The following is a 15,153-nucleotide window of genomic DNA, read 5'->3' on the forward strand; positions in this document are numbered from 1 at the left end:
GTCCCGCAGGCTTTTCTCTCATGGGCTTTACTCCATTCACATAATCTCGGTCAACTTTGAGGAGGCAGTTCTTCCCCAGTTGCATTTTGAGTACCTTCCAACTTGAGAGGCTCATTTTCTGGCACTATATCTGACAGTGTTTCTCTGGTATTCATAAGGTTTTCAGTGACTGAATATTCAGAAGTAGTTTGTCACTCCTTCTTCCTAGTGTGTCTTCATCTGGAAGCTCATCTGAAACCTGTCCACCATGAGTGACCCTGCTGATATTTAAATTACTGGTAGCATAGCTTTCAGAATCACAGCAACTCACAAGCCACCATAGTATGACAAACTGACAGACAAATGGTAGAAAATAGATGATTGCAACATAATAAGAAAAAGAAAATTTTAGTGTGTTTCAAAATAGATGATTGCAACATACTAAAAATTAAAAACTTGTGTGCATCAAAAGACTTCACCAGAAGAGTAAAAAGGGAACCCACAGAATGGGAAAAAATCTTTTGCAATGACACATCAGAAAAGGGACTCATTTCTAAAATATATAGGAAATTACAACACCTTTACAAGAAAAAGAAAAATAACCCAATTTAAAAATGGGCATAGGACATGAACAGACACTTCACCAAATTAGAGATCCGGGCAGCCAACAAACATATGAAGAAATGTTCATGATCACTAGCCATTAGAGAGACGCAAGTCAAAACAACAATGAGATATCATATCACACCAGCAATAACAGCAAGGAAATAAAAAAGTTGTTGTTGTTAAGTGTCGATTATTGTTAAGAGTCGGTTCCAAATCCATAGAAATGCTGAACAGGGTTTCCGAGGCTGTAAATCTTTCTGGGAGCAGAAAGCCTCATCTTTCTCCCGTGGAGCAGCTGGTAGTTTCAAACTGCTGACCTTGTGGTTTGCAGCCTGATTTGTAACAATTATGCTACCAGAGCTCCTTTTAGAGGATAATAAATGCTGGTGAGGATGCAGAGCATTGTTGTTGGGAATGCAAAATGGTCCATCCACTGTGGAAAGCAATATGGCACTTCCTCAGAAAGTTGGAAATAGAAATACTTTATGATCCAGCAGTTCCTGTACTTGGTATTTACCCACAATAAATACAAGCCATAGCATGAGTAGATACATGCACACCAATGTTCATAACAGCACTATTTACAGTAGCAAAAAGATGGATACAGTCTAAGTGCCCATCAATTGAAGAATGGATAAACAAACTGTGGTACATACACACAATGGAATGGTATGCTACCTTGAAGAAAAACAAGGAAGCTGCAAGCCACCACATAACATGGATGAACTTTGAGGACATTATGCTGAGTGAAATTAGTTAGTCACAAAAGGAGAAATACTGCATAGGACCATTATTGTAAAAGACTAAGAAAAAGAACCCACCTTAAAAGGGGGGGAAATATTGTATATATATATATTTGCTGATCACCAGGAAATATGGGATGAGAGGAAGAGAGGGAGGGAGGGGAAATTAGAGTACACGGTAGGGAATAGACACAGGATAGCTTGGGTGTTGGGAGGGTGTGTGTGGGGGAGAATACACAAGAATTGGTTGGGGAATGGAAGAACAAGGCAGATGGGAGAACAGTAGGCAGGTTTGCATGGGCTAAGTGGGACAGAGGTAAATGATGATGTAAGCACAAGCTTGGAACAACAGGGCTCCAGGATATAGGGATTGAAGCATGGTTTGAATGGCTAGAAGAGGGGAATAATGTTAAAATGCTTAGCTGTCTTTTGAATCTTGGGTTCCCTTACCTACCATTGTAAAATATACACTTGAGAAAAGGAGAAAGGAATAGACAGAAATGTCGCAGTAGAAAGCTTTTAAGTCCCTCTTCAGCTTATAACTGATTGGATTACCTTAAAGGGGGCTAGAAGTTGCCCAGTGAAAGAGGCTTCCTGTGGAATCCAGAACCCTATCCAGAATTTTCTGAAGTGGGAAATTCCCACTGGAAAGGACAAGCAGACCAGCCTAGAGCAGCTAGAAGAACAGAAGATACTTTGTGAAAGAAAGACCAGCAGGAAAAATAAGAAACAATAACGGCAGTCTGATTGATTACTACAAGAACAAATAAGCTACTCACTTGGGGGCCATCAAGACAAGTGCTCAGGTCCCCTCAGAGCAAATGCCCTTCCAAAACTAAGACTCAAGGGGAATACATGAGCAGGCATGTGGTCTGGCTGGTGATCACGTTGGTCACCCATAAAGGGAAGAGGGAAAAAACAGCAATGAAGTTGGGAGCTAAGTCCAACCACAGTCAATAGATCCCTGTGAACTCAGGTGGAGACCTGGGTGGCCAGCAGTTACGGCATGACCTGGGGACTCCTGGGACCACAAGTAGTGACTTGGCCACAGAGGACTAGAGTGGAAAGTGAAGCATCCAGCTGATATGAAGTGAGGGGAGATGCACAAGAACATCCATACTTGCAGATAGTACCCACTTGAACTGGCTTTGATGGCTGGATGAAGAAGAAAGAAGAGGCAAAAAAAAAAAAAGAGTAACCAGCTATAATTTGATGAACTTTACTTATACTTATGGATGTAGTAGCTCAAAAAAGGGAACAAACCTTTACAGCCAGGATCACTCCCACCCCTTAGGTACACAGGGCTGACAGGGATGGGCAACTTAGACAATGGCTATCCAAAATGGGATGGGGGCGGGGAGGGTCTATAAGGGCAAGAAGTGACTGGCTTACAAATTTTCAAGAGGCAGCCTAGTTCCAGATGGGGGAGGGGTAGGTAGAATCTCCACTGAATGATATCCAGTGTGTTGGGATGGGGCTGGCAAAATGAAATGGGGATAAGACTCTTGCGGTATAATAGTGAATAATTACTATCAGGACTGACTGTGAGGGTCAGAAAGGTAGAAGTAGATGTTTTTTGACAAAAGTATGAGAGTGGTTGATTTTGCAGCCCAGGAGCGGAGGTCCCTGAGCTGCAAACAGCGGAGAGCGGGACCCTATCCAGAGAGGCAGTGACGCCAGGGATGGAGACAGAGAGGATGACTGACGTGGACAGACGGAGCAGCTGGGGACACTGGACTCAGGGAGGGGGAGGGGTTGTGTGCTGATGGCTGGGGGGAGGGGGGCTACCCTTTGGTTATTTGTTAATGCTTGGGGGGGATTGTAATCATTGCAATGAAAAGAAATACTGTAGGATGAATGTAAAACTGATGTTCTCCCATGTGGTGGTGGTAGTTATGTTCGTGAAGTCGGTTCTGACTCATAGCGACCCTGTACAGGGTTTCAGAGGATGTAAATCTTTACGGGAGCAGAAAGCTTCATCTTTCACCCACGGAACATCTGGTAGTTTTGAACTGCTGATCTTGCAGTTCGCAGTTCAATTCGTAATCACTACGCTACCAGAGCTCCACATAATTCACAATAAAAAACTTTTTTAAAAAATGGTTGCATTGAGTAGCTGATGTTTCTTAGATAATTCACCATATGGTTTTGGATTCTGGTTATGCAAATAAATATGTATTTCTTAGTTTTGTTTAAGAGACCACAGAATACTGGAATGTTTTTCATGAATTTTGTTCAAAACCCGTGTTATATTCTTAAATGTTCAGCTCAATAATCTCTACCTTCAAACTCTGAAGTGGATACCAATGGCTCCTTCTACTATTATATTCTATTATAAAATCATGTATATTCAATGACTAATTTTCCAGCACTTCTTGGAAGTAACACGAGGGTTAATTTAGATAAGCAGATTTAAAATTAATTCATGCCTACTAAGTTTGATATTTGAGTTGAAATTTCTTAGTTCTGTATTACTTCATGGATATGAAAATCACAATCCATTTCTGCAAACAAAATATGAGTAATTTGGAGTGCTAAAATTAGTGTGAGAACGTTATTTAAATGAGTGCTGCATAGTAAAGAAATTAATCAGGTGAGACGAATGGCTAGAGTGCCCTAAATCTGAACTCTCACACATTTTCATCTCTACTAGCAAACAACCGAAGATAGCACAAATTTCATCTTGTGAGCTTATGGTGAAGATAGCTTTAAAAAGCAAAAATAAAAACAAAAACACAATAGTTTGGTCTGGAATCTATAACTGAATTTAAGCATTTTTGTCCATTTTATGAATAACAGTATTTCAAAAAGAATGTTCAATAAAGTTTAAAATGCAATGGAGAAGTAAGAAATATTGTTGATCAAAAGTAACATATACTAGATAAAATATGTTTTGCTAATTATATGCTTACTTATGTCTTCTACATGCTAATTCCTATTAAATGTCCTTTTAGTCTAACAAAAAAAAATAATTTTCAAGCTTAAAATTTAATTTTCAGCTACTTTTATAAAATGAAAATCTTAAGATAATGTTTAGTTTCCCTAAAAATAGGAAGAAAATCTAAACATGATGCCAGAAAAACATGTCATTAACGTATAGTTTATTTTTATTCTGTTTAAAATATATTATAAAATTAAATAGTCTTTATTGACAAAGTTGACTCACTGAATATTGAGTGGGTGTTTGTTTCTGTTTTTATAACTTTTAATTGTATTACTTAAAAAATGCTTTCTTATAATATCCATATAAAAAATTAGAAAATCCAGCTTTGTGTTGTAAAACCAAACCACTTATATTGCTCAATTTTATGGATTGAATTGTGTCCCCCCAAAATATGTATTGTAAAATCTTAACCTTCATGCATGTGGTTATAATCCCATTAGGGAATGATTTTTCTGTGTTATGTTAATTAGAAAGGATTGGTGTAAGGTTTGCTTTAAATCAGTCTCATTTGTGATATAAAAGAATGTAAACAAGCAAGAGAAAGAAGCAGAGATGGAGAAGACACCTGCCAAGCACATGAAGCTCATCTAGGATCAAAAACTCAAGAGATAAGGATCTTCCTTCAGAGCCAACAGAGAGAGAGAAAAATTCTTCCCCTAGAGCTGGCACCCTGAATTCAGACATTCAATCTCCCAAAGTATGAGAAAATAAATGTTGGTTAAAGCCACCCATTTGTGGTATTTCTGTTATAGCAGCACTAGATAATTAAGACAGTCATACTTTGGATACTTGTTTTATTAATTATCTCATTAGCTTTTCTTTAACATATCCAAGGAAGATTGCCAGTATTTTGAGGGGAAATATAACTCACATTCTCTATTGTTTCATAAATGCCTTTGACTCTACAACAGTGGGTTTTTTGGCTTATGTCTCTAAGTCTATATAAGGTTATAGCTACATTCCAGGAAAGAAATGGTAGATCTTTCTATAAAGAGAGCCAAGACTCAGTGGGTCAGTGGGGAAAACTATGCCAGAATACTTGTAGTTAGAATGTAAGAGGATAATTTCAGCTTCAGATTTACAGAACACCTAGTAGGCATTGGAAGATGAAACTCACATTAACTTTAAATACTAGTTACGTTCAGAGAACCTGTTTTTATGTAGCAAATATTCTCAAACCCTAGTCCTATGTTACCTTCTATTTCTCTTTAAAAAAAGAAAAATTGGCATGAGTAAAATCAACGAGACAGAAAATCCAGGAATAAATGTTACATTATTAATGAACTTGGCATTACTACAGAAGTTTGGGACAAAACAAAAAGTGAGTCGAAATTTAATATGGGGTGTTTACATAATACAGCTGCACATGAGCAAGCATGTTACCACAGTATTCAACATTTAGGTTTTGTACCTAAGGAAAACTTAAGCTCTATAAGCGACCTCTTCCTTCTATTCTGGAAAACCACTGTCATGCTCACTCATCTTTAACAAGTAACATATATTATCCACCTTTAAAATATACCTCTTATGGCTGCATAACAACAACATAAAATATACCTCTTATGGCTGCATAACAACAACAACAACAATGGCTGCTAGATGATACATGTTATTCAAGTAGGCTTTATATATATGTTGTTATTAAGTGCCGTTGAGTCGGTTCCGACCCATAGCGACCCTGTACAGGGTTTCCGAGGCTGTAAATCTCTACGGGAGCAGAAAGCCTCATCTTTCTCCCACGAGCAACTGGTAGTTTCGAAATGCTGACCTTGCGGTTCACAGCCCAATTCGTAACCATTATGCTACCAGAGCTCCATATATATATATATATATATATATATATATATATGGAATGTAGGAAAAATGGGTCTGTAATTATTCTTTAGTGGGCTTTACTTTCATTCTACTAACTTTGAGTTAATGAAAGCATTCCAGAGCAACACGTGTCTGTTCCGTTTTTGCATTTTTTACTTCCCCCGTTTCATTTCTTGACCCTTTCCTTTTTCCTGATAGCAGGAGAGAGATTCTTGAGATGGAGAAAGTGAATAAGGAAAAAAGAGCATTTCTGTTCCAATTTCAGTCTCTGGGCTTAGATATACCTCTGTATGATTCATCATGTTGGTACTAATTTACAATTTAGTCTTTTGGTAAATATCCAATTTTTATGTCAGCAGAATAAAAATTTTAAATTTAAAAAATAAAAAAAAAAATTATCAAGAGATAAATAGTACTAGGAAGTTCACAGCTCCAAAAGGTCTAGAGAAGACTCGGGGTACCCCCAAATAAGCACTTTCATACTCAAAATTTTATGGCATACAAATATCTTGTGTAGTTACTTCTTAAAATGTGCAAAGTACTTTAAAATCTATTATCTCATAGAGACATCGTATCATTAAAACTCATTCATACCATCTCAAGCTCTTCTGGAAACATACATAATATAACGTGGAAAATGCATATAATACAAAATTATAGAAATTATATTTAGTTAACACAATATTCATGTCAATGAATAAAATCATAGATTTAAATATAAAGGCTGAAAGTCTTGGGAACTTCTGTTCTACACTGCATAACTTGATAAACTCATGGCCAATGATGTGGCAACCAAGTAGAAGACCAACCAGCCAGATTTGCACTGTTCTGTGGTATAGGAAAAGTGAGACTTCAGTGCCAAAATCAGAAAATTTCCCAACAAGCCAGGGTGGTTGGTCAACCTAAAACCAAGTGAGTGGAGTGGATCCTGTTCTGCCAAAAACAAAATCAAAGCCTCTAGTCTGCTTCCTGTTGGATGGTGTCTTCATCATTAAATCTGACATCACTGATGAGTGTATTTCTTACAATCATATTATTTCCTACCTGGTGCTATGTAATCTTCTCTACAAGACCAACACCTTGTGTTTAGTAGATTTCTTGTTACTATTTTTACCAATAAAGTGCTTATTTCTTATCAAATTGCAAGCTTAAACTTTCTCCCTGGAGTATTCTAGCATATGATCCTTTTTTATGGGTCATATAGATTTATTCCATGATCATGTCTGGCACTATGCAATCATTATACCACTTCCATTTTCTCTTTCACCCCACCAATGAACGTAGCTGGGATTTTGCTATCTCATACCCACTGGCACGTGCATCACATTTATTTTGTCATCACAATAATAAATACTGTGATCTCATTATGCAGTGAGAATATAGAGACTGAATAGTTAGACAACTGGCAGAGATTGTAGAAGTAGTCACAGGATAAGTCCACTATCTGTCATGGCTTTGTCGTTCCAAATTAATAGTGGGTTTCCATTTTCTAGCCTATCAAAGAGATCTCACATCAATTAACATGAAATATAACCTAAAGCTCGTACATCCCAAGATCTACTAGATCATTTTCACAGTTCAGTCTTGCATAGGTTAGATACTTTCATGGTTGACTTTTCTAATTATTCTCATTGTTCTTGTTATTGTTAGGTGCCAGCGAGTCAGTACCAACTCATAGTGACCCTATGCACAACAGAATGAAACACTGCCTGGTCCTGGGCCAACCTCACAATTGTTGCCACTCTTGAGGCTAGTGATGCTGCCACTTTGCCAGTCCATCTCATTGGGGGTTTTCCTCTTTTTCTCTGACCATCCACCTTACCAAACATGATATCTTTCTCCAGTGATGGTCACACCTGACAATATGTTATAAGTATGAGAGATGAAGTCTGGCCATTCTGGCTGTACTTCTTCCAACACAGACCTGTTTGTTCTTTTGGCAGCACATGGTACTTTCAATATTCTCCTCCAACACCATAATTCAAATGCATCAATTTTGCTATAAACTTTCTTATTCACTGTCCAACTTTCACGTGCATAGAAGATTATTGAAAATACCATGGCTTGGGTCAGGGGCACCTTCGTCCTTTGCTCTTCAACACTTTAAAAAGGTCCTGTGCAGCAGAGTTGCCTAATGTAATATGTCGTTTGATTTCTTAACTGCTGCTTCCATGACTGTTGATGGTTGATCCAAGAAAAATGAAGCATTTGCAACTTCAATCTTTTCTCCATTGATAAGAATGTTGTTTATTGGTCCAGTAGTGAGGATTTTTGTTTTCTTTACATTGAGATGCAATCCATACTGAAGGCTGTGGTCTTTGATCTTCATCAGTAAGTATTTTAAGTCCTCTTCACCTTCAGCAAGCAAGGCTGTAGCATCTGCATATTGCAGGTTGTTAATGAGTCTTCCTCCAATCCTGATGCCACAATTGTCTTCACATAATTTAGGTTCTCAGATTATTTGCTTAGCATACAGTTTGAATAAGTATGGTGAAAAAATACAACCCTGTTGCACACCTTTCCTAATTTTAAATCATTCAGTGTTCCCATATTCTGTACGTACAGCTGCCTCTTGGCCTATGTACAAGTTCCTCATGAGCACAATTAAGTGTTCTGGAATATTCATATTTAGCAATATTGTCCATAGTTTGTCATGATCCACACAATCAAAAGCCTTTGTGTAGTCAATAAAGCACAGGTAAACATCTTTCTGGTATTGTCTGCTTTCAGCCAAGATCCATCTGACATCAGAAATGATATCCCTCATTCCACATCCTCTTCTGAATCTAGCTTGAACCTCTGGAAGTTCTCTGTCAATATATGGTTGCAGCCATTTCTGTATTACCTTTAATAAAACTTTACTCACATGGGATATCAAAGAGATTGTCCGATGATATACACATTCCATTGGGTCACCTCTCTTTGGACTGGGCACAAATAAGGATTTCTTCCAATCAGTTGGCCAAATAGTTGTCTTCCAAATTTCTTGGCAGAGATGGGTGGGAGCCACCTCACTTTGTTGAAAGATTTCAATTTGTATTCCATCAATTCCTGTTGCCTTGCTCTTGGCCAATTCCTTCAATGCACCTTGGACTTTTTCCTTCAGTATCATTGGCTCTTGTTCATATGCTACCTCTTGAAATGGTTGAACATCAACCATTTCCTTTTGGTACAGTGACTCTGTGTATTCCTTCCACCTTCCTTTGATGCTTTCTGCATCATTAAATAATTTGCCCAGAGAATCCTTCAGTAATGAAATTCGAGGGTTGAATTTTTTCTTCAGTTTCCTCAGCTTGAGAAATGCTGAATGTTTTATTCCTTTTTGGTTTTCTAACTCTAGATATTTGCACATTTCATTGTAATATTTGAGTGTGTCCTCTCGAGCTGACCTTTGAAGTTTTCTGTTTAGCTCTTGTACCACCTCATCTCTTCCATTTGCTTTAGCATCTCTATGCAGGAGAACAAGTTTCAGAGTCTCTTCTGACATCCATTTTGATATTTCCTTCTTTCTTGTCTTCTTAATGACTTTTTACTTTCTTCCTGTATGATGTTTTTGATGTCATTCCATAACTCTTCTGGTCTTTGGTCTTTAGTGTCTAATGTATCAAATCTGTTCTTCAGATAATCTCTAAATCCAGGTGGGATATATTCAAGGTCATATTTTGGCTCTTATGGACTTGTTTTCATTTTCTTCTGCTTCAGTCTGAATTTGCATATTAACAATTGATGGTCTGTTCCACAATCTGCCCCTGGCTTTGTTTTGGCTGATGGTATGGAGCTTTTCTATAGATATAGTCAATTTGATTTCTATGTATTCCATCTGGTGAGGTCCATGTGTATAGTCATCTCTTACGCTGTTTAAAAAAGTTATTTCAAATGAACGAATCATTGGTTTTGGAGAATTCTGTCATGCTATCTCCAGCATCATTTCTATCACCAAGGCCATATTTTCCAACTACTGATCCTTCCTGCTTGTTTCTAACATTTGCATCCCAATTGTCAGTGATTATCAATATATCTTGATAGTATGTTTGTTCAATTTCAGATTGAAGAAGTTGGTAGAATTCTTCTAATTCATTCTCACTGGCTTTAGTGTTCAGTGCATAAATTTGAATAATAGTGGCATTAACTGGTCTTCCCTGTAGGTACATGGATGTTATCCTATCACAGACACCATTGTACCTCATGACAGATCTTGATATGTTCTTTTTGAAGAGTAATGAAATGCCATTTCTCTTCAATTTGTCATTCCTGTCATAGTAAACCATGTGATTGTCAGATTAAAAATGGCCAATACAAACCATTTCCACTCACTAATGCCTGACATATGGATGCTTGCACATTCTATTTAATTTTTGACAATTTCCAATGATCCTAGATTCATACTTTGTATATTCCATGTTCCAGTTATTAATGGAAGTTTACAGGTGTTCCTCTTCATTTTGAGTTTTACCCCATCAGCAAATAAAGGTCCTGAGGGCTTTACTCCATTTGTGTCATCATGGTAAACTCTACTTTGAGGAGGCAGTTCTTCCCCAGTTGCATTTTGACTGTCTTCCAACCTGGCGCGATATCTGACAGTGTTTCTGTGCTATAATTATGTGTGAACTATTCTCATAAGACAATAAAATTCAGCTCTCTGACAGACTGCTACTGATTTTTTTGCCTTTAATTTTATATTGGATATGTCATTTGTGTTTATATTTTTTTATAGTAAGCATTACTCAGGTAGCAAGTTCCTCATAATGTTTCAAAAGATAATTATATTCAAGGACCTGGAAAACAGTAGTTTTTTTGTTTGTTTGTTTGTTTGTTTTTCCTACTTAAAGAACCCATAATTGAAGACTGAATTTCAAAGCATCAGACCAAACAATTTTTCTTCAACATTTCCATTTAAAATGCTTTTTATTTTTTCCTATTTATCATGTACAAGAAAATATGTTCAGGCCACTATTAATTCACCTTTGTGGAAGAAATTTTTTGGGAATTGTATTCTAGAAATGACTGTAGTATGGCAATTCTATAATCTTATAATAAAGAAGTTGTTTTAAAGGAATTTCCCAAATATTTTTTTTTTCACTTTGAAGGAACCTCTGCTTCAGTCATATTCATCTAATGAAGGAGAAATAAAAAGCTTAAATTAATTATGTAAGCACATATAGATACATGCAAGCATTGGTACAAATTGATGACATCTAATCAATTACAAACTTGAGCAATTTATTGGAAAAATATCTGCAAAATTGAAATATACATAGAGGCACCAATTATGAATGTGAAGGAAAATATCAAAACAAAGATCCCTGGAAGACACTGATTTACACTTTAGCTTTAACTGCCTTTTGTTGTTGTTAGGTGCCATCAAGTTGGTACTGACTCATAGGGACCCTGTGCACAACAGAATGAAACACTGCCCAGTCCTGGGCCAACCTCACAATTGTTACCATGCTTGAGCCCAGTTATACTGCCACTTTGCCAATCCATCTCACTGGGAGTCTTCTTCTTTTTCTCTGACCCTCCACCTTACCAACCATGATATCCTTTTCCAGTGACTAGTCCCTCTTGACAATATATCCAAAGTAAGAGAGATGAAGTATGGCCATCCTGGCCTCCAAGGAGCACTCTGGCTGCACTTCTTCCAACACGGATCTGTTTGTTCTTTTGACAGTCCATGGCACTTTCATTATTCTCCTTCAACACCGTAACTCAAATGCATCAATTATTCTACACTCTTCCTTATTCACTGTCCAGCTTTCGCATGCATATGAGGTTATTGAAAATACCATGGCTTGGGTCAGGTGCACCTTAAGTCCTCAAGCTGACATCTTTGCTCTTCAACATTTTAAAAAGGTCTTGTGCAGCAGATTTGCCTAATGCAATATGTAGTTTTATTTCTTGACTGCTGCTTCCATGAGTGTTAATGGTTGATCCAAGAAGAATGAAGTCCTTGAAAACTTCAATCTTTTGTCCGTTAATACGAATGCAGTTTATTGGTCCAGTGGTAAGGATTTTTGTTTTCTTTACATTGAGGTGCAACCCATACCAAAGGCTGTGGTCTTTGATCTTCATCAGTAAGTATTTCAACTGCCTACAGGACAGCTTTTATTTGAATTCTGTCCATCCCAGAAGATTCAAATATGGGAGTTCACTGAATCCTAATTTGCAGAGAACTTACAGCCAGTCAGGTAAGGTACATTTCACTCCACTCTGTTAGAACTGATGTTACCTTTGTGCACTTATGGTACTACCATGGATATGTCCATCTCTAAACAGGTGGCATTGTAGGATAATGCACTAGACTGAAAGGTCATTTGAACCTCAAGGTCATGGTTCAAACTCACCAGCCAATCCTCAGAAACCCTATACAGGGTCACTGTGAGTCAGAACTGAACCGATGGCACTTAGCAACAATAGTAGCAGCAAACAGGCTTCCTCCAACACCAGAAAAAATAGAATATACAATATACAGATTTTGCATCTAAAGGTATAACTTGTAAATTACTAACTACCCTAAAGCTCTAGATTTTATTTCTTATACATGTCTAACTCATGTTTACATAACAGAACTATGCAAATTTTGTTGCAGCAAGTATGCATGCACCTAAAAATTCCCATAATGTGGCTTTTTATAAAGCATAGTTTCTTTAGGATTTACCAACTGTACCGTTTCAATAAAGTGAATAGATATTTAAACATCTACCTTTAAACCCTGGTATACATTATGGTAAATTTAGGATGGGATGATATCACAATTACTTGTGAATCAGTGTCATCAAATCATTAAAGCCATTAAGTTCTAAAATGCCTAGAAAAATCACCTTATTAAAATAAATTCATGGGTTATATTGTTCATGAACCTGGACAGCTCCATTCCACATTTAATTTTAGATCATAAAATAAATCATAGAGCTGGAAAAAAGCACATTCAAATAAAATAAATATATACTTCCCATTTTATTACTACAGTAATCTGTCACATTTAAAGTGTAGTGCAGCTGTTTTTTGTTTTTGTTTTAAATCAAAATATGACTCCTGCTATACTTCAAAGATCATTGCTGAGACAGTAAAATATACTTCCTGTCTCACATAGCTTCCCTGCCGTCCACTAAGAACTTCTCTTTTTTTAGGTTTATCTATATTTTGAGAGTCGGACAATGTCAGTACAATATTGAGAACTATCTCTTAATTCTTTTTAAAAATTATTCTATATTTTTATTTTATATTTATATTTCAACTGCTAATGATGCATACTAAACTATTTACAGATAAAATATGATGAATTTACTTTAAACACTCCATCAAAAAATATAATAGGGTTAATAAAGTATGACTGGAAAGACGTTAATAATTGTGGAAGTTGGATGATAATTACATGAAGTTGATTATTCTCTTTATTTTATGTGTTTGTGAAATTCTCTGAAATAAAACTAATAATTGTTTTTATCATGATTCATCTTACCTTTGAGCAAGGGAATGCTAGTGAATGTGGTTTGGCAATGTATATATAAACTATGTAAAAATACCATGTTCTTTTCTAAGAAGTCATGATGTGGCACTGTAGGATAAGCATTGGACTACAAAGTCAGTTTCAATCGCAAGGTTAGCAGTTCAAACTCACTAGTTGCTCCTCTGAAACCCTACACAGGGTCACTATGAGTAGGAACCAACTCAATGGCACTTAACAACAATTCTTCTCTAAATTCAAACATGAAAGGAAATTGACATGTAAATTATTTTTTTTTTATCACTAATGCATAGCTGTTGAAAAATAGTTTAGAGTCAGAAACCCTATATAGGGTCACTATGAGATGAAACTGACTCAACGGCACTTAACAACAACAATAACAATCCTTAAAGTTGTGACACTATAGGATAAGTACTGGACAGCAAGGTTCATTTGAACCAAAAGGAAGATGGTTCGAATTCACCAGTTGCTCCTTGGAAACCCTATACAGGCTCACTATGAGTCGGAACCGACTTGACAGCATACAACAACAACAATGTATCCAAACCAACTCAAAGGCACTTAACAATAACAAATCCTTGAAGTGATGCAACTAATTGTTTTATGTCTCGAAAGTCGTGAAAGAATATAAGGACCCAAGACTAAAATTTAGGGATCACTTCTCTAATACAAATCAATTTACTACTTATTTGAGAAAAACACTAGGAACTGTGAAACATGCAAAACAAGAGATAATTAAAAAATGGATTCAGCAGATAAAAGGAGATAATATTAGCACCAAACAAGATATGTTAAAAAGTGAATTACAGACCTGCCTAAACTTACACACAGTGACATAGAAAACTTGAACTGACCTATAACAAAGGAAGACATTGACCAGTCCATCAAAAAACTCCCAACTGAAAAAAGTCCAGGCCCAGATGGCTTCACCGGTGAGCTTTACCAAACATTCAAAGAAGAGATGTCACCAATTCTACTCAAATTATTTCAGAATATAGAAGATGATGGAAAACTTCCTAATACAGTCTGTGAAGAAACCATAACCCTCATATGAAAACCAAGGAAGTATACCATTAAGAAAAAAATTATAGACCAATAACCCTCATGAACATAGATGTAAAAATTCTCAACAAAATCCTGGCCAACGGAATTCAACAACACATTAAAAAAAAAAAAAAAAAAAAAAAACCACATCATGACCAAGTGGGATTCATATCAAGATGCAAGGATGGTTCAACATGAGAAAAACAATCAATATAATACATCATGTAAATAATAAAAAGAAAAGAACCACAAGATCATATAGAATGATACAGAAAAGGCATTAGACAAAATCCAACATTTATTCCTGATAAAAATACTCAACAAAGTAGAAATTGAAGGGAAAGTTCTCAACATAATTAAGAGCATATATACAAAAGCCAAAAGCTAACATCACTCTCAATGGAGAGAAACTGAAAGCCTTCCCTTTGCTAACAGGTGCCAGACAAGGATGCTGTTTATCACCACTCCTATTCAATACTGTGTTGAAAGTCTTAGCCAGAGCTATAAGGCAAGATACAGAAATTAAAGGCAGTGAAAATGACAAAGAGGAAGTAAAA

Source organism: Chrysochloris asiatica, unplaced genomic scaffold (genome assembly GCF_000296735.1).
Source record: "Chrysochloris asiatica unplaced genomic scaffold, ChrAsi1.0 scaffold00180, whole genome shotgun sequence".
NCBI classification, from domain to species: Eukaryota; Metazoa; Chordata; class Mammalia; order Afrosoricida; family Chrysochloridae; genus Chrysochloris; species Chrysochloris asiatica.